The following is an 18,582-nucleotide window of genomic DNA, read 5'->3' as shown; positions in this document are numbered from 1 at the left end:
CCTGGGTTTTGACCATGGGTCGCTTTCTTTCTCTTGAGCTAGGCAGGGTCTTCTGTGCAGGAGCCAGGGTAGGTTTAGTAAAGAGACTGTGATGGATCAACATGGAACCTGTGGGATCGGTGAGTCTTGGGATAGATAAAGCTCATGAAAGTAAAAGTAAGTGCAGACCAGGGTAGCAGAGCCTGGCTGAGACTAAGTGCCTTGTAGACAGCAGGGACAACCCACTCAATCCCCATGCAGCAGAAGACTTTCTGAAAGGCAGCCTTCTATCCCTGGCCATTCTGGAATCAGTGTGTTTTTGTGTGTGTTTGTGTGTGTGTATGTGTGTGTGCACATGTGTGTGTGCGTGTGCATGCATGATGTGTGATGCATTTCTGTACATCTGTGTGTGTGGACCTATATTTGTGATTTTGTGTGTCTCTGTGTCTACTGCATCTTGTGTGCATGATAGTGTCACTTTGTGTGTATATGCTCATATGTGGTTGTGTGTGTCTATGGTTCCTGTATGTATAGATTTAAGTGCTTGTATGTGAATGTCTGTGAGTATGGATGCTTATATGTGCAAGTATGAGTTTGGATCCATCAATATGTTCATTTTTTTGTGTGTGAAACATCTTTGATGATGATGGAGTCCAACTTTGTTGAAAAAGTACTGTGCACACTCACTTTGCATCCATCTAATATTGTCTGCTGCTGCCCATCTTTCTATATGTCCACCTTGCTCTCTAGGACAAAAGGACACAAAACTACTCTAAGTCAATGGTTTTCAGGTAATTGTAGAGGGAATAATATTTATCTACAAGAAAAGTCTTTGGATCATACCAAAGAAATATGGTACAGGAAGAGGAGGAGGAGGCCTCTGTGGCAAGTCAAGGTGTCTGAGAGGCAAGATAGGCTGACTGAAGATTTGTGTCCCTTCTCTGCTCTGGGTGAGTGGTGACTGCATACTCAATGGTCATTGGCTCACTGTGTCTTCTGAGGCCCTGTCTTGTCCTCATCCACATTGCCTGCTACCACTTTCTTTCCACCTTTGCCTAACTTTTCTCAGTTATCATTCTCCTTGAAGGTAGGACTGGATTTTATTTGTTGAGGGATTTTGACTTGCAATGTGGTTCTAGCTGCATCTAAGTTCATCAGAACTTCCCTAGCCATGCTGTGGTGTGAGAATGTGGCTGTCTCAATGCACACCCTAGGCTCCTGAGGGTCTAAAGCACTCACCACATGCTGTGTCTGTAGCACTCAGTAACTGCTTTTCTTCAAAGTTCTTCACTCTGAGTAAAAATCAGCCTTGTGGAGGGTTGGGAGCAATGAGGATTCTCAAACATTGCTGGTGGTATAACATGATATAGCACAGTGAGAAGCCACAGACTCTTCTTCAGAAAGTTAAACTGCAGTTCTCAGGTGAACCAGTGATTCCAGAACATGAAGTAGGTGTCCAAGGAGAAGCTAGGGGACATTAGTGTTGTAGCAGCATTCCTCAGAGTAGCCTCAAAGTAGAAACTATCTAGATGTCTATCATTCACTGAGAGAAAAAGTATAAATTGATTGAGCACCTCCATGAATTATTGTTCAGCATGAAATAATACAGGCAATAATTTGGCCCTGATATAGTCAGGTTTTTGTCACTCAAAGAAATCATTGACACGATCACCTTAAAGGGAGGAATTGTTGATTTTGACTTCTGGTTGTTGAGATTCTCCAGGTTCCTGTGCTTGTCGGGTTTCTAGTTTCCTGAGCTCATTTGCTCTGACGTGAGGCAGCCTGTGGTAAAAGGGAGCTCCTTTTGGAGGAAGTTTATCACCTGGGGGTCAACTGGGAATTAGTGAATAAGACCAGTGAGCTGGTCCAGTTGTCCTATGCTGGGGAACATTCCTATACTGCACAGCCTGGGAAACTTCCTAAGCAGGGTTGGCTAACCAAGCAGTACCCCAGAGGTCCACATGTCTGTGCATTAGTGTTACAGGAGAGGCAGTTCAGTGATTGAGTTGCCTGTTTCTCATGGCCACTGTATTCTTCTCTCATCCTCCAAAAGTTAATATTTTCTAGTAGTATTCCTGGTGATGGCTCATATATTAACATTAGCTGGGAAATTATACAGGTTACTGCATTAGAGTGTGCTTTTATGTGTGCAGACATGTACTTGTGTGTGTTCATGAATTTATGTGTGTGCATGTGAGTGAGCAAGCCTCCACTGAGAACATAATCTTCTAAAGAACAGGCACAAGAGAGCCTGGATGAAAGACTGAAGGACCTGCTGAAGCAGAAGGAGCTGGTCACCTAGCAAGAGGACTTGGCAGAAAAGCTGCAATGTCTGTGAGATGAGGTGGGAGCCCAAGCTTGGAGGAACAGTGAGAACCCTGTAGGTCACTTGTCCCTGGATCTCTGTCCTTTTGGGGGATTCTTCCCATCTGGATGGCTCCCAGCCAGAACCAGGGAAAGAACACCTCAGGGTATTGTGCTGGCTCAATCAATAAGAACTTCTCCAGGAAACACTATGTTGGATCCTCAGTGTTTCTGGGGAGTGTGTACCCCTTATTCCCTTCTGAGCTCTCTGGAATCTTCTCAGTACCTTGTTCCCTGTTTCTCCCCACAAATCTCCCTATGGCAGTCCTCAACCTAGCAGGAGGAGGGGTAGTTGTGTAGGACAGTGTGTGCTCCTGCCACTTTATTTTCCTTCCAGAACATCACCTTTAGGGAAAAGATCCGAGACAGGCCCGGCGGCGGAGACAAGCAGACGCAGGTAGGCCTGCGGCGGCCCGCGGAGGTAGACGGGCCCAGCCACGGCCCACAGAGGTAGATGGGCCCCGCGGCGAGACAAGCAGATGCAGGTAGGCCTGCAGCGGAGGCCTGCAGAGGTCGACGGGCCCAGCGGTGGCCCGCTGAGGTAGACAGGCCCGGCGGCAACAGCCCACAGGGACATTCAGTCCAGGCAGCAACCAGCAGAGACATTCAGGCCCAGCAGCAGCCCACAGAAGTAGACAGGCCCGGTGGCGGAGACAAGCAGAGGCAGGTAGGCCTGTGGCGGCGGCCCGCGGAGATAGATGGGCCCAGCGGCGGCTCGCAGAGGTAGACGGGCCCAGCAGCGGTGGCTGACAGGGACATAAAGGCCCAGCTGCAGCCGGCAGAGACATACAGGCCCAGTGGCGACACCCAGAGGCAGACAGACCCAGCGGCAGCTGACAGGGGCATACAGGGCCGGCAGCGGACCACAGAGGTAGACAGGCCCAGGGACGGAGACAAGCAGACACAGCTTGGAACAGGGACGCCTCTAACCCCAACACCTGGGGAAGAAGCTATCTTCGTGGGTCGGAACCAGAACGAATCTGAACACTCCGTCTGAGGACAACCCAGGGCCCAGCTGCTGATCCTGTGAAACCCAACAACTTGGAGGTGTTGGTGAGACTACCCTGCTCAGCTGAAACCCATCTGGGAGAGAATTCAGATGCCTACAGTTTCAAGTCTGAAGAAACAAGATCAGGTGAGGAGTTGATGAATGAACAAAATGTGAACTGGGAACACAGAAGAAGGCGCTACCCAGCCACCAAACCAGATCACCAGAATCATAAGTATATACTTCACCGATTGAAATCAGCTGCCCCTGAAGAAATAGCCCAATAGCACCAATTTAACCAAGAACCCCTACTAAACCAAGACTAAAAATTAGAACAAGAGAGGCACTCTCAGACACAGATACCACCTGCACCGCACAGAGGAAGAGATGAGTAGACGCCAGTGCAAAAATACAGGCAACAACATAAAGACCTATATGGCAACATCAGAACCTAGTGATTCTACACCTGCAAGACCTAAACATACCATGACAGAAGAAACAGAAGAAATCAACCCTAAAGATGACTTTAAGAAGATAATAGAGGCCCTTAAAGAAGAAATAAAACATTCCCTCAATGAGGAAATAAAAACTTTCCTTAAAGAAGAAATGAAAAACTACCTTAAAGAGGAAATAAAAACTTTCCTTAAAGAGGAAATAAAAAACTCCCTTAAAGAGGAAATGAAAAACTCCATTAAAGAGGAAATAAAAAAACTCCCTTAAAGAAATGGAAGAAAAAATGAACAAAAAATGGGAAGAAATCAAATCAAGCCAAGAAAAAGCAATTAAACAGATGAAAGAATCATTCTAAGATCTGAAAAATGAATTTGAGACAATAAAGAAAACACATGCTGAGGGAATGCTGGAAATAGAAATCCTGACTAAACGAACAGGAACTACAGAAACAAGCATAACCAACCGATTGCAAGAGATGGAACAGAGAATCTCTGACACTGAAGACACGATAGAGAAAATAGATTCGTCAGTCAAAGAAAACACTAAAGACAAAAAGGTCGTAACACAAAACGTCCAGGAAATTTGGGACACCATGAAAAGACCAAACCTAAGAATAATAGGGATAGAAGAAGGAGAAGAATACCAACTCAAAGGCACAGAAAATATATTCAACAAAATCATAGAAGAAAACTTTCCTAACCTAAAGAAAGAAATACCTATGAAGATACAAGAAGCTTACAGAACACCGAATAGGCTGGATCCAAAAAAAAAAAGTCTCCTCGCCACATAATAATCAAAACACTAAACACACAGAACAAAGAAAAAATAATAAGAGCCGCAAAGGAAAAAGACCAAGTAACATATAAAGGCATACCCATCAGAATAACACCAGACTACTCAATAGAGACTATGAAAGCTAGAAGATCATGGACAAACCTCATGCAGACACTAAGAGACCACGGATGCCAACCCAGACTGTTATACCCAGCAAAACTCTCAATCACCATAGGCAGAGTAAACAAAATATTCCAGGATAAAACCAGATTTAATCAATACCTGTCCACAAACCCAGCCGTACAGAAAGCACTAGAAGGGAAAATTCAACCCAAAGAAGCTAAACACATCCATGAAAAATCAAGCAGTAGATAATCCCACACCAACATACACCACAGAAGGACAACACAACACAACCAAAAAAAAAAAAAAAACAGGAATTAACAATCACTGGTCATTAATATCCATCAATATCAATGGTCTCAACTCACCTATAAAAAGACACAGGCTAACAGAATGGATAAGAAAACAGGACCCATCCATTTGCTGCATACAAGAAACACACCTTACCTCCAAAGACAGACACTACCTCCGAGTAAAGGGCTGGGAAAAGGCTTTCCAAGCAAAGGGACCTAAGAAACAAGCTGGTGTAGCTATCCTAATATCTAATAAAATAGACTTCAAACTAAAATCAATCAAAAGAGACCAGGATGGACATTACATATTCATCACAGGAAAAATCCACCAAGATGAAGTCTCGATTATAAACATTTATGCTCCAAATACAAAAGCACCCACATTCATAAAAGAAACACTACTAAAGTTTAAAGCGCACATCAAACCCCACACATTAGTAGTGGGAGATTTTAACACACCACTCTCATTAAAAGATAGATCGACCAGACTGAAACTTAACAAAGAAATAAAGGACCTAACAGATGCTATGACTCAAATGGACCTAATAGATATCTACAGAATATTCCATCCTAACACAAAAGAATATATCTTCATCTCAGCACCCCATGGAACCTTCTCAAAAACTGACCACATGCTTGGACACAAAACAAATCTCAACAGATACAAAAAAATTGGAATAACCTCCTGTATCTTATCAGACCACCATGCCTTAAAGTTAGACCTCAATAACAACAAAAATTATAGAAAACCCACAAACTCATGGAAACTGAATAATGCCCACCTGAAACATCAATGGTTCAAGGAAGAAATAAAGACAGAAATTAAAGAGTTCCTAGAATTCAATGAAAATGAAAGTACAACATACCCAAACTTATGGGACACTATGAAAGCAGTGCTAAGAGGAAAATTCATAGCTCTAAATGCACACATAAAGAAGATGGAGCAATCCCATACCAATGAATTAACAGCACAACTGAAAGCTCTAGAACAAAAAGAAACAAACTCACCCAGGAGAAATAGACTCCAGGAAATAATCAAATTGAGGGCTGAAATCAATGAAATAGAAAACAAGAGAACAATACAAAAAATCAATGAAACAAAGAGTTGGTTCTTTGAAAAAATCAACAAGATAGACAAACCCCTAGCCAAATTAACCCAAAGGCAAAGAGAGAGCACCCAAATTCACAAAATCAGAAATGAGAAGGGAGACATAAAAACAAGACAACGAGGAAATCCAGAGAATCATCAGATCATACTTCAAAAACCTGTACTCCACAAAAATGGAAAACCAGGAAGAAATGGACAACTTTCTGGATAATTACCACATACCAAAATTAAATCAAGACCAGATAAACCATTTAAATAGACCAATAACCCCTAAAGAAATAGAAACAGTCATCAAAAGTCTCCCAACCAAAAAAAGCCCAGGACCAGATGGTTTCAGTGCAGAATTCTACCAGACTTTCAAAGAAGAACTAATACCAATCCTCTTCAAAGTGTTCTACACAATAGAAGCAGAAGGAGCACTACCAAACTCCTTTTATGAGGCTCCAATTACCCTGATACCCAAACCACACAAAGATGCAACAAAGAAAGAGAACTACAGACCAATCTCCCTCATGAACATTGATGCAAAAATACTCAACAAAATATTGGCAAACCGAATCCAAGAATACATCAAAACAATCATCCCTCACGACCAAGTAGGATTCATCCCAGGGATGCAAGGATGGTTCAACATACGAAAATCAGTCAATGTAATACACCATATAAACAAACTGAAAGAAAAAAACCACATGATCATCTCCTTAGATGCTGAAAAAGCCTTTGACAAAATCCAGCACCCCTTCATGATAAAGGTCTTAGAAAGATCAGGAATACAAGGAACATTTCTAAACATAATAAAAGCAATTTATAGCAAGCCAACAGCAAACATCAAATTAAATGGAGAGAAACTCAAAGTGATACCACTAAATTCAGGAACAAGACAAGGCTGTCCACTCTCCCCATATTTATTCAATATAGTACTAGAAGTTCTAGCTAGAGCAATAAGACAACAAAAGGAGATCAAAGGGATACAAATTGGCAAGGAAGAAGTCAAACTTTCACTATTTGCAGATGATATGATAGTATACATAAGTGACCCCAAAAACTCTACCAGGGAACTCCTACAGCTGATAAACTCCTTCAGTAAAGTGGCAGGATACAAGATCAACTCAAAAAAATCAGTAGCCCTCCTATACACAAATGATAAAAGGGCCGAGAAAGAAGTCAGAGAAACATCACCCTTTACAATAGCCACAAATAATATAAAATACCTTGGGATAACACTAACTAAACAAGTGAAAGACCTTTTTGATAAGAACTTTAAATCTCTAAAGAAAGAAATTGAAGAAGATATCAGAAAATGGAAGGATCTCCCATGCTTATGGATAGGTAGGATTAACATAGTAAAAATGGCAATCTTACCAAAAGCAATCTACAGATTCAATGCAATCCCCATCCAAATCCCAACACAATTCTTCACAGACTTGGAAAGAAAAATACTCAACTTTATATGGAAAAACAAAATACCCAGGATAGCTAAAAGAATCCTATACGATAAAGCAACCCTTGGAGGCATCACCATCCCGGACCTCAAACTCTACTATAGAGCTATAGTAATAAAAACAGCTTGGTACTGGTATAAAAACCGACATACAGACCAATGGAATCGAATTGAAGACCCTGACATTAATCCATGCACATATGAACACCTGGTTTTTGACAAAGGAGCCAAAACTATACAATGGAACAAAGAAAGTATCTTCAACAAATGGTGCTGGCATAACTGGATGTCAATATGTAAAAGATTACAAATAGATCCATATCTGTCACCATGCACAAAACTCAAGTCCAAGTGGATCAAAGACCTAAACATAAATCCAGTTACACTAAACTTAATAGAAAAGAAAATAGGAAGCACTCTTGAATGCATTGGCACCGGAGACCATTTCCTAAATAAAACACCAACAGCACAGACCCTGAGCACAACAATTAATAAATGGGACCTCTCGAAACTGAGAAGATTTTGCAGGGCAAAAGACACAGTCAATAAGACAAAAAGACAGCCAACAGATTGGGAAAAGATCTTCACCAATCCCACATCTGACAGAGGATTGATCTTCACAATATATAAAGAACTCAAGAAACTAGACAGCAAAGCACTGAACAGTCCAATTAAAAAATGGGCTAAAGAGCTAAACAGAGAATTCACAAAACAAGAACTACAAATGGCTGAAAGACATTTAAAGAAATGCTCAACATCCTTAATCATCAGAGAAATGCAAATCAAAACGACTCTGAGATACCACCTTACACCTGTTAGAATGGCTATGATCAAAAACACCAATGACAACCAATGTTGGAGAGGATGTGGAGCAAAGGGAACACTCCTCCACTGTTGGTGGAAATGTAAACTTGTACAACCACTGTGGAAATCAGTATGGCGGTTTCTCAGAAAATTAGGAATTGAACTACCTCAAGACCCAGCCATCCCACTCTTGGGCATATGCCCAAGGAATGCTGATTCATACCATAAAGATACATGCTCAGCTATGTTCATAGCAGCACTATTTGTAATAGCCAGAACCTGGAAACAACCTAGATGCCCATCAACGGAAGAATGGATGAAAAAAATGTGGTACATATACACAATGGAGTACTGCTCAGCAGAGAAAAACAATGAAAGCATGAAATTTGCAGGCAAATGGATGGAACTAGAAAAAATCATCCTGAGTGAGGTAACCCAAACCCAGAAAGACAGTTATGGTATGTACTCACTCTAGGTTGATTCTAGATATAAAATAAAGAACAATCAGACCACAACCCATAGAACCATAGAGGCTATATATATATAGGATGGAGGTCCCTAGGACGACTGTGGCATATAATAAATTTCAGTTTTACTCAATTTAGCCAAATGAATGGAAACACATGAACTATGAACCAAAGGCTGAGGGGCCACAAGCTGGATCAGGCCCTCTGAATAGGTGAGACAGTTGATTGGCTTGATCAGTTTGGGAGGCAACTAGGCAGTGGGACCAAGTCCTGTGCTCACTGCATGAGTTGGCTGTTTGAAACCTGGAACTTATGCAGGGACACTTGGCTCAGTCTAGGAGGAAGGGACTGGACCTCCCTGAACTGAGTCTACCAGGTTGATCGCAGTCCTTGGGGGGAGGACTTGTCCTGGAGGAGGTGGGAATGGAGGGTGGGCTAGGGGTAAGGGGAGGGGGTGGGAGGGGGGAGAATAGGGGAACCCATGACTGATATGTAGAACTGAATGATATTGTAAAATATATATATATATATATATATATATATATGTATATATATATATATATATATATATGTATATATATATATAAAAGATCCTACCTTTGGGAAGATCTGCATGCAGCACAGTCCTGCAGATTGTAGGCTCTCTGCAGTGTGCATCTGTTTCCCATGAAAAGACTTTTCTTTCTATTATAAGAAGATTTAGGAGTTGAGGAGTTGAACTGAGGCTGGTTTCTGTGCTGTAGGAATAATCAGATCCTTCACTGCTTTTACTTTGCAGGCTCTGCTATGGGGTCTACATTCAGTTTCCCATGTTCTCACCTTTACCTGGTACCCATTCAAGGCCATTCCTATCTGCACTGAACTGTAACTCAGACCTTGCTACACTGTTATTTTTTCCAAATAATGTATATAAACAACCAGGGAATGACCTCAGCTGAAAGGTCATGCTGGGTTGTCCAGCTGACTAGAGTTGGTTCAGGCCCAATAGCTGACATGATAGGTCCCCACCAGGCCTGTTCCCTAACTGCCTTCCTTCTCCAGGTCAGAAATCTTCAATCTGAGTTGAAACAGTCCACAGCCCAGGATGAGATCTCCCTGCAGACAGAGCTGCTATCGCAGGAGCAATAAGTGTCAAAGGCAAGTGAGCCCCCATTTGCATCCCATCGCCAGCAAACACGGTGTTGGTGGGGCACTGAGTGCTCTTGACCTTGGCTTCCAGTGTGAATAGGTCGTGATTTTTTTTCTAGCCTGTGGACCAGCCAGTCTGCTTCTGGCTCTGATTGCCTTTCCTTCTCACATAGCAGGTCTTTGGAGAAGTGAGGAGGCCAAAGAACCCATAAATGCTTTGAACCCATGAAGTCCTCCACCCTCATATCAAGGCCTCCTTAGAAGATATCCCTTATAGCTGTGATCTCACTGTTGAGGCAAATACCATTGACCTCCAGTTGATCCAGCCCCAGTCAATGGGTCTGTTAATTCATCAAAAATGAACTTGAGGCAGAAAAACCTGAGAAAAGAATTTTTGGAAACCCTGACATTCTACAGCAAATCGACCCTGATAGGGGGACAACAACATGGAGGGTAGAGATATTGGTGAGCAAGTCATTTCTGACAGTTTAATGTGAAAGGCTTTGGAGACAGCAGCAATAGGAAACAAATCATACTCCAGAGTGAAATCATGTTACAGAGCTCACCACTGACACTAGCATGATAAGTATGGGCATTGCAGTATGTGTCACCAAGAATAATGATAATAGACAATGTTCCTGGTGCTGCTTTAGAAGCTTTCAACATCCATGGCTCTCCAAATGGGATCTAGCCTGCCCCAAATCATCAAGCAAAATGGACTTCTCCATTTCTCTAGAACATAAGCTCTGGCATGCAGCTGACAATTCATGCTTGCATTTAGGACCTATCTTCTGTAGTTGGGTTTTTTTTTTTTTTTTTTTTTTGGTTTTTCGAGACAGGGTTTCTCTGTGTAGCTTTGCGCCTTTCCTGGAACTCACTTGGTAGCCCAGGCTGGCCTCGAACTCACAAAGATCCGCCTGCCTCTGCCTCCCGAGTGCTGGGATTAAAGGCGTGCGCCACCAACGCCCGGCAGAGGTTGGGTTTTTGATAAGACCTCCTCCACCAAAACACTGGAAGGGTGGTCAAAGGTACTGTCAGCCAACAGCCCCTCCCCATGTCCACAATGCAGACTCCAGAAGAGGCTTCAATAGTCAAATTTACCAACTTTTCCTTTCTGACTTGTGTTTTTTGTCACTCATTATTTGACTTATTATTTCACTTCTGACATAAATCCTTTTAAATTATCCTTCTTACAGGTGAAATTTCACTATGGACATAGAATCCTATTCATGGATCGTAAATGTTCTTTGTAATAAGCTGAGGTTTATATGTTCCCCTTCTGGCTTGATGTGATGGCTAATCTTGGCTGTCTACTTGACACATAGATTAAAATGGGATTCCATCAAACTGGCTTGCAACCATGCTTCCTTGGCATTTTCTTGTTGCTAACCAGTAGGGGATGACTCAGCCGTCTGTGGGTAGTTCCATTCCTAGGCAGGTGATCCTGGGCCTCAGAGGAAAGCTAGCGGAGTAGAAAAGTAAACAGCATAATTTGTGGTTTCAAACCCCTGCCTTGGGATCTTGCCTTGGCTTCCTTTGATGATAGACTGCAAACTGTGAGATGAATAAACCCTTCACTTTCCCAGATTTGCTTTTTAGACTTTCATCACAATATAACCTTAACTAGAACACTTGCCATATTCTCAAGGCAAGCTCTCATATCCATCCTTATCCTTCCAGCCTGTATCTCTTTTTTCAACAATTATAAAATTTCTGGACACTGTTGTAATATCTATACTATCATACACCCACTGCTTAAATATCTCTATTAAAGTATTTTTTATTTTTTATCTTATATGTCATGTTTCTCTCTAATATGACATGCTTCCCTACTTTACTTTTTTACAATTATCTCTGGATGTTCCTGCCTGTTCCACTTAAAAATTATCCTTTTCCCAATAAAAGAACATCTTTGGTCACATTATTAAGTTCCACAGAAATGGGTGATTTATGGTATTTACATTTCAGTATCTATTGCATTAGTATTATTAATTCAGCAAAATTGACCTTTTATATTACCTACTTATTCACAATACTTTTAAAACTTCCATTCATTTAAGTCTTTAGCATCTTTCAGAACATCAGCTTTGAAGGTCTTGCATGTATTTAGGATTGCTTTTGAGTACTTCATAGTAATTTTATTAATGGCAAGCTGACTGAGTCCTTAGCCCTCCCTATGTGGAGAAAAATCTGTCATCAAAGACTGTTGATGTCAAGTTGTTCCTGACAGACTACACCAAAAATCATATTTCATTCTCCAGTCCAGTGTTGAAGCTGACTCCATGTCGTGCACAAGTGTTGCTGAAGATAATGCACCACAGACATCTCCACAGTCCCTCATTCCTCCTGTTAGTCATTTCCCCTCCATATTTAAAATCAATAGATACTTCTCCAGTTCTCAACTTGAACTGAAGTGCCTGGTCCTGAGAAAGGGCTTATAGGAGGTATCTGAGTCATCTTTGATGTTCCTTGATACTCAGATGCTGCCCACACATTTGTGGGGTCTCTAGTAAGCACACGAGTGTCTGTATGCTGAAAGAATCAAATAGTGACCAAGACATTACAGGATCATCAGTGTGTGATAATTTATCAAAAGTTTCCCAAGGGTCACAAAGTTTGCTCTAGGAAATGTCTCATTGTTAGTCCCCAAGAAGGCTTCACCTACAAAACCCAAAGGAGGCATGGCTATACTAGCTTTGAGAGGCTTTTCACAATAGCTGACTGCCTTTCTACCATATTTGAAAGGCCAGCCACAGGCTGTAGGTCTGTGCTGCTCACTGTGCAGCAAGAGAATGCTGCTGACCTTAATTGTTGTTGTTGTTTTCGTTTGGTTTTGCTTGCTTTTTTTTTTCATTATATAGGGAGCTTTTGCTTTTTATATGTTCGTTCTTGTGTTCATTTTGTTGTTTGGCTATTTTGATAATGCTGTTTACTGTTTAAATTGACTGCTCCCTTTAAGCCCCTGTTGAGTAATATTACTGTATTTTTATTAATAATAAAGTGATTTTGAACTGTTGTTTCTTAGAACCAATTTCTTTGGTCAGGTGTGGTGGTGTCTCATTCCACTAACCCCAGAACCTCCTGTAACACCAGAAGTCTTATGTGCCCAGCTTGGGCTACAGAGTGGGTTCCTAGGCAGCCAGGGCCACACAGGGCTTTGGATGTGGATGGTCTTGTTAACTCTGTAGATTCCCATTGCATGGTGGAAAAAGTATCCATGCTGTATCCTTGTGGTATATATTTAGCTATCTCTAAATATAGCATTCTGTATACCCATTTCAGGATGTGATCATGTGCAGCACATTAATGAGAAACACAACAGTATTGCTGTAAGCCTCTCAGGAAATGAAAACATTTACTAAAGGCGTATGAAAGAAATCTATGGCCTGCTTGTCACCTGGAGCCATGATGATGTCCCTGCCTGATCTGCTGCCAGGGGCCATGTTTTATCCATGACCCTGACACAGCTGTGAGAGTCTGTGTTGATACCCATGTATCCTCGGCCAGTGAAGGCCTGGCAGCCACCTGCAGTTTTGGCCACCACTTGTGACCATGTTGTTGTCAAAGGTATATACCCCCAAAGGGGCATATGTGTCTTAGAAGCCTGTGCTGCCACCTAGGACCATAATGACATCAGGGCTGTAGCTGTTACTGAAGGACATGTCTGGGTTCATGGCCCTGCTGCAGCCAGGATCTGTGTTGATATCTCATGCCTCTGTTGCCATCAAAGATGCTTGGAATCTGGGCTACCACCATGGAACCTGGTGCTTGTGGGTTCCTGCCAATCTGTGTGACCTTCACTGCCAATGAGAGCCATTGTGACATCCAGGCCTGGGCTACAACTTTAGAACTTGTCTGGGTTCCTATTGCAAGCATAGCCAGGATCATTGTTCATATCCATGGCCTGTATGGCCTCCTAGGGTCACACATAGGTAGGGGTCTGGGCTGTCACCTAGGACCATGGTAGTTTCTAAGGCCTGTGTTCTCTTTGGGGCCATATAGATCTGAGTGGCCTGTGCTGCCTCCAGGGACCCTGGTGTCCTCCAGGCATAGGCTGCTGTCAAAGGCCTTGTCTGGTCCATTGCACTGCCACAGACTTGGTCTATGTTGATGTGAGTGGCTCCTTTTACTGCTGAAGACAGAATAGGGATGCAAAGAGTTAATCCTACTCATCGCTTGCCTTAGCACTAGTGAGAACTGAACCTGCCCCTCACCCGCTGCCATAATGGTGAGAGTTGGTTCTGCACCTGGACTGAGCAGCACAGTAGCTGACCCCTGTTGTTTGTGGTGTCAGTGATCTGGCCCTGAGGCTGTGAGAGCAGAAGAACTCAGTCCACCCTCTTCTGCTTTGTGTTGGCAACGGCAAGGGAAAGATGCCCTCCTCACCTGAGCAAATACCACCTGCAGCTGGTGGGAGAGTGGGAATCTGGGACTTGAGAACAGAAGAGCTGGGTCAGCCTCTCACCAACTGCAGCAATTGGGTTTGTGACCCTTGCACATCACCTCAGCAAAACATTAGAGCTGTTCCTTTGCTCTGAGTGTGGATAAGTCAGATTCAAGTGCATGAGAACAGGATATTGGCCTCTCTCCATTCTGCCCATTGCATGGGGTGAGCTAGGTGGGGCAGTGCTGGATAGCTTGCCTGAGTGGAGAAGATGAAGGAAACCTGGCAGTCTGATCATCCCAGGTAACCCCAGCCCAGAACCATGGCTATGAATTATCCCATCCTAAAATCATCATTATCCATGCACTGTTGGAGTAGGTTAAGGACCCAATTCTGAAAATCTAAAGCTGCAGGATCTCTATGATACAAGGCATCAAATGGATGTCCAAGAAGAATACAAGTGAAAGTCTATTGTCTATAGTATAAAGGAGCCAGAGAGGCCAGGAACACTTACAAGAAAAGATTTGTATGGATTAAATGGTACACTGTGTGACTCACAGGGTCACACTAAAACTTCCTTGACAAGACTTTTGTTCATTTGTTTTTAATTTTGGGTTTCCAGTTTTCCTTTAAAATTTTATTTTATTTAAAGCATAGGGATTTACAAAGGCAGAGCTCAGATGTGATGGAATGGATAAGGGGAAAAATTGGACTAGATGCATGATGGGAAACCAACAAAAAATGTTCAAAATGTAAAAGAAATTAAGAAAACCAGAGCTATCTTCCTCTGGTTTCCTTAAAATATAGCATCAGTGAAAAACCAGACTGAAGACAGAATGAATTCCAAAATATGTTGGGACTTTTTTGGCCTTATCTATGAACTTGTTCAATTTCTTAAAGATTTCTTTCTTTTATTTATATGCATGGGCTTTTTGCATACTGCAGGGCTGTACACTACATGCATGCAATTCCATCAGAGGCCAGAAGTAGGCATCAGATTCACCCTGAAGCTGGATTTCAAGTGACTTTTTAGCTGCTCTGTTGTTCCTTTGGGAGAGAAACTGCTCAAAATGCAGCAGCCATGTCTCCAGACCCTGCTCTTGACTTGTGTCCTTCTAGCCATGTGTGCTATATTAGTTTGACGGAATCACCCCCAAGCAAAGAGAAATTTCAGGAGACCATTAGGGACAAATGCATGATGCTGGCATGCTAATTGTGTTAGGATGCCAGGCATCCATGCAAGGCGCTGGTGGGTTCAAGATCCTGCTCCAGCATCACTTATTGTCAGGGTTGGACCAGGTCTCTCACACCTCATCCTGGATGACAATGCAGATTAGGGCCATCTGATGACATGCCGAATTGAGAAGACGCTCCTGGTGGTGGAGGAGTGGTTAAGAGTCCCTCTTGATGCTGCAGCTAAGCAGTGTTGGGAGTAAGCTTCACACCAGCCATAGTGGATGGAGCCTGCAGCAAAAGTGACATGCCAGTCATGAGGCGCATGTCTGTACAAGGCTAGGAAAGGAGAGGGATGGTTGATGGTGCTCTTTAACCACAGCTGATTTCACTGTGTACTGTGGAAGGGTTTCTTCCAGACAGTGTTTTATTTTTGTGAAGCTTTGCTGGACCGGATCTACATTCTGAGACTGACAGAGAATCATAGAGTTAGTGTGTGGAGGAAGTAATCCTGTGGGATAATAAACTGGTGCTGTCAAACAAGGGTAGAAAGAATCTACTCTTTATGAATAAAGACCATAATCACACAGAACATCAATACAGTTACAAAGCTCATCAATTCCATGGATGATGTGATCAGCTGGAGAGACGGCTCAGGGGGCAAAGGTAACTGCTCCTAGGCCTACAGACCTGAGTTCCTACCCTAGGACTCACATGATTGAAGGAGAGAACAAACCTCTGAGAAATTGTCCTGTGATCTTCATCGGGTGGGGGTGCATGGTCATGGTCCACAAAAGCTAATAGTTTCTATTCTTAAGTTAGATTTCTATTTCTCACTTACACTAGAATTTCTCCATCTGAGGCACTCTTTTCATTATATTACTCTGCATTCCCTTTGAGAGATTTGGGATATTTGCTCTTTTGTTGTTGAGATGTTATACGAACCAAGAAGGCCGACACCAAAGCATCTCCTGAAGAATGGTAAAGGGAAGGTGGCCACTGGGAATTTGTGACATAGCTGAGACACAAACTACTCTATAATGTCTTCTCTACATGCCTTGTGTATTAATCAGGGCTCGCTAGAGTAACAGAAGTTATAAAATGACCTCTCTATGGAAACGGTATTTGTGAGAATGGCTTACAGGCTGTGCTCTAGCTAATCCAACAATATCTGGCTGTGAATGGAAAGTCCAAGAATCCAGTAGATGCTCTCTACACAAGACTGGATGTCTCAGCTGTTCTTCATTATGTGCTGGAATCTGAAAGAAGTAGGCTTTAATGCCAGTGAAGGAATGGATGTGCTTCCAAGGAGAGAGCAAGCAGAGAAAGTGTAAAAGCTTCCTTCCTCCATGTCCTTCAATATGCTTCCAGCACTGTGGTCCAGATTCCATCTGGATTAAAGATCAGAATTAAAGGTGTGATCTCCTACCTCAAAGGTTTACCAAACAATGCAGGATAATCAAAGGGGCTTTCAACTACATCCATTCCCCATGTCTACCATGCAGCCTCCAGAGTGGGCTGCAATAGTCAAATTTACCAACTTTTCCTTTGTGGCTTGTGCTCATTGTCAGCCATTATTTTAAATATTGTTTCATTTTTCCTACAGAAAGTCTTTGAGATTATTCTTCCTACAATTGAAATTTCAGTATGGACATAGAATCCTGCCGCAGACCACCCAGAGGGAGACCACCACTGTGGGAGAACCAGGAAGAAGGCTCGAGAAGTCAGGAATCGGCGAGGAAAATGACAGACAGACACACACACAATGTGTTGATGTGCTGCTGCAGATTTACTTCTGCAAAATCAGTGCTTATATTCTTTTACAATCAAGGAACTTGGCAGGGGGTTACATCAGACTACTAACTTTTACAATTACTCAGAATCAGCAAGAAACAATAACAAGATACATCAGTATCTATTTCTGTGTAGTGCAAGAAACAATAACAAAGTACATCAGTATCTATTTCTGTGTATCACTTCCGCAGCTTGGAGTTCATTGCGGTTGTTGCTTAAGGGCATGATCTCAGAATTTTGTGAAATCTGTCTTGCGCCAAAGACCACATCTGTGGGAACCAGATTTTTACCAGCCAGGGTTATAATCCCCTTCTATATATTTTTGTATAATATCATTTATTTCCTCCTCACTATTATACACTCATCTATCTTTCCATTTATCATATACTCTTCTATGCCAGTATTCCAGAGCCGGTTTCATATTTTCTATGATCTGCTGTCTTTCTTCCTTACTATAAAGGCACCAAGGCTTTCTAGTCCTGGCTAGCCTTTCCATAAAAGGCAAATCACTCCAAAGTTGTTTCTTTCCTTCATGATTCACCCATCTATTCCCAACTTCATCATAGCTTCCCGTATATGGGAGCGACTCTAGGTAATTTCCACTCTCGGGGGTCCACCTAGGGGCTGTCCACCAACGCCCCCAACACAGATAAGACATACAGAGAAAAAGCATGATTAGTGCCAACAAGGACTGTCGCCCTGGGATCCTCAGGCTGCATGACGACTGCTGATTGTGGGGGAACCGCTTGAGGCCACGCTCCAGGAAGCTCCAACCTCAACCCTTCAGCTGCCAGGCCCCAACGCAGTGGCATGCTTTGCTACAGCTACACAGGTGTAACAGCTGTGGGCGTAGCAGAATCCTATTCATGGAGGATCAAATTTGTTTGCAGTAGGCTGAGGTTTATGTTTTCCTCTTTCTGGCCAGCTGTTATGGCTGTTCTTGGCTGTCTACTTGACACATAGTTGAGGAACTGACACTATCAGACTGGCTTGCAGGCATGCTTCTTCAGCATTTTCTTGGTGCTAATTGATATAGGAGCACTCTTCCCTCCCTGGGCAGCACCATCCCTAACAAGTAAGATTGGGCCATAGAGCAAAGGTAGTTTAGCAAACCAGTGAGCAGCATTGCTCTGTGGTTTCCAGCCCCTTCCTTGAGATCTTGCCTTGGCTTACATGATGATGGACTGTAACCTCTAGGTGAATAAACTCATCACTTTCTCAAATTGGAATTTTTAACTTTTATTTCAACAATAGAAAGCTAACTAGAATTTTCCATATTCTGAGGACATGCTCTGATGGTTCATCTTTC

At 42.6% G+C, this 18,582-nt stretch overlaps 1 protein-coding gene and 1 long non-coding RNA gene across 4 annotated transcripts in view; one reads left to right on the top strand and one right to left on the bottom strand.

Moving 5' to 3' along the window:
- The window catches only part of LOC143267245 (disks large homolog 5-like), a 164,193-nt gene that overhangs the window by 71,080 nt on the left and 74,531 nt on the right, over positions 1–18,582 (bottom strand). The window lies entirely within an intron of this gene.
- The window catches only part of LOC143267252 (uncharacterized), a 67,339-nt gene that overhangs the window by 23,751 nt on the left and 25,006 nt on the right, over positions 1–18,582 (top strand). The window contains exons 5-7 of one of the 3 annotated variants that reach the window (XR_013042201.1): positions 2,214–2,323; positions 2,681–2,740; positions 9,836–10,167. The exons of the other annotated variants lie outside the window; for them this stretch is intronic. This is a non-coding gene — a long non-coding RNA (uncharacterized LOC143267252). Of the gene's footprint in view, positions 1–2,213; positions 2,324–2,680; positions 2,741–9,835; positions 10,168–18,582 lie in introns of those variants that run through there. 3 annotated transcript variants of the gene reach the window in all.

This window comes from Peromyscus maniculatus, chromosome 9, assembly GCF_049852395.1.
Source record: "Peromyscus maniculatus bairdii isolate BWxNUB_F1_BW_parent chromosome 9, HU_Pman_BW_mat_3.1, whole genome shotgun sequence".
Taxonomy (NCBI): domain Eukaryota; kingdom Metazoa; phylum Chordata; class Mammalia; order Rodentia; family Cricetidae; genus Peromyscus; species Peromyscus maniculatus.
Note: the sequence above shows the minus strand (reverse complement) of the source record. Positions and strands in the feature narration are given on the sequence as shown.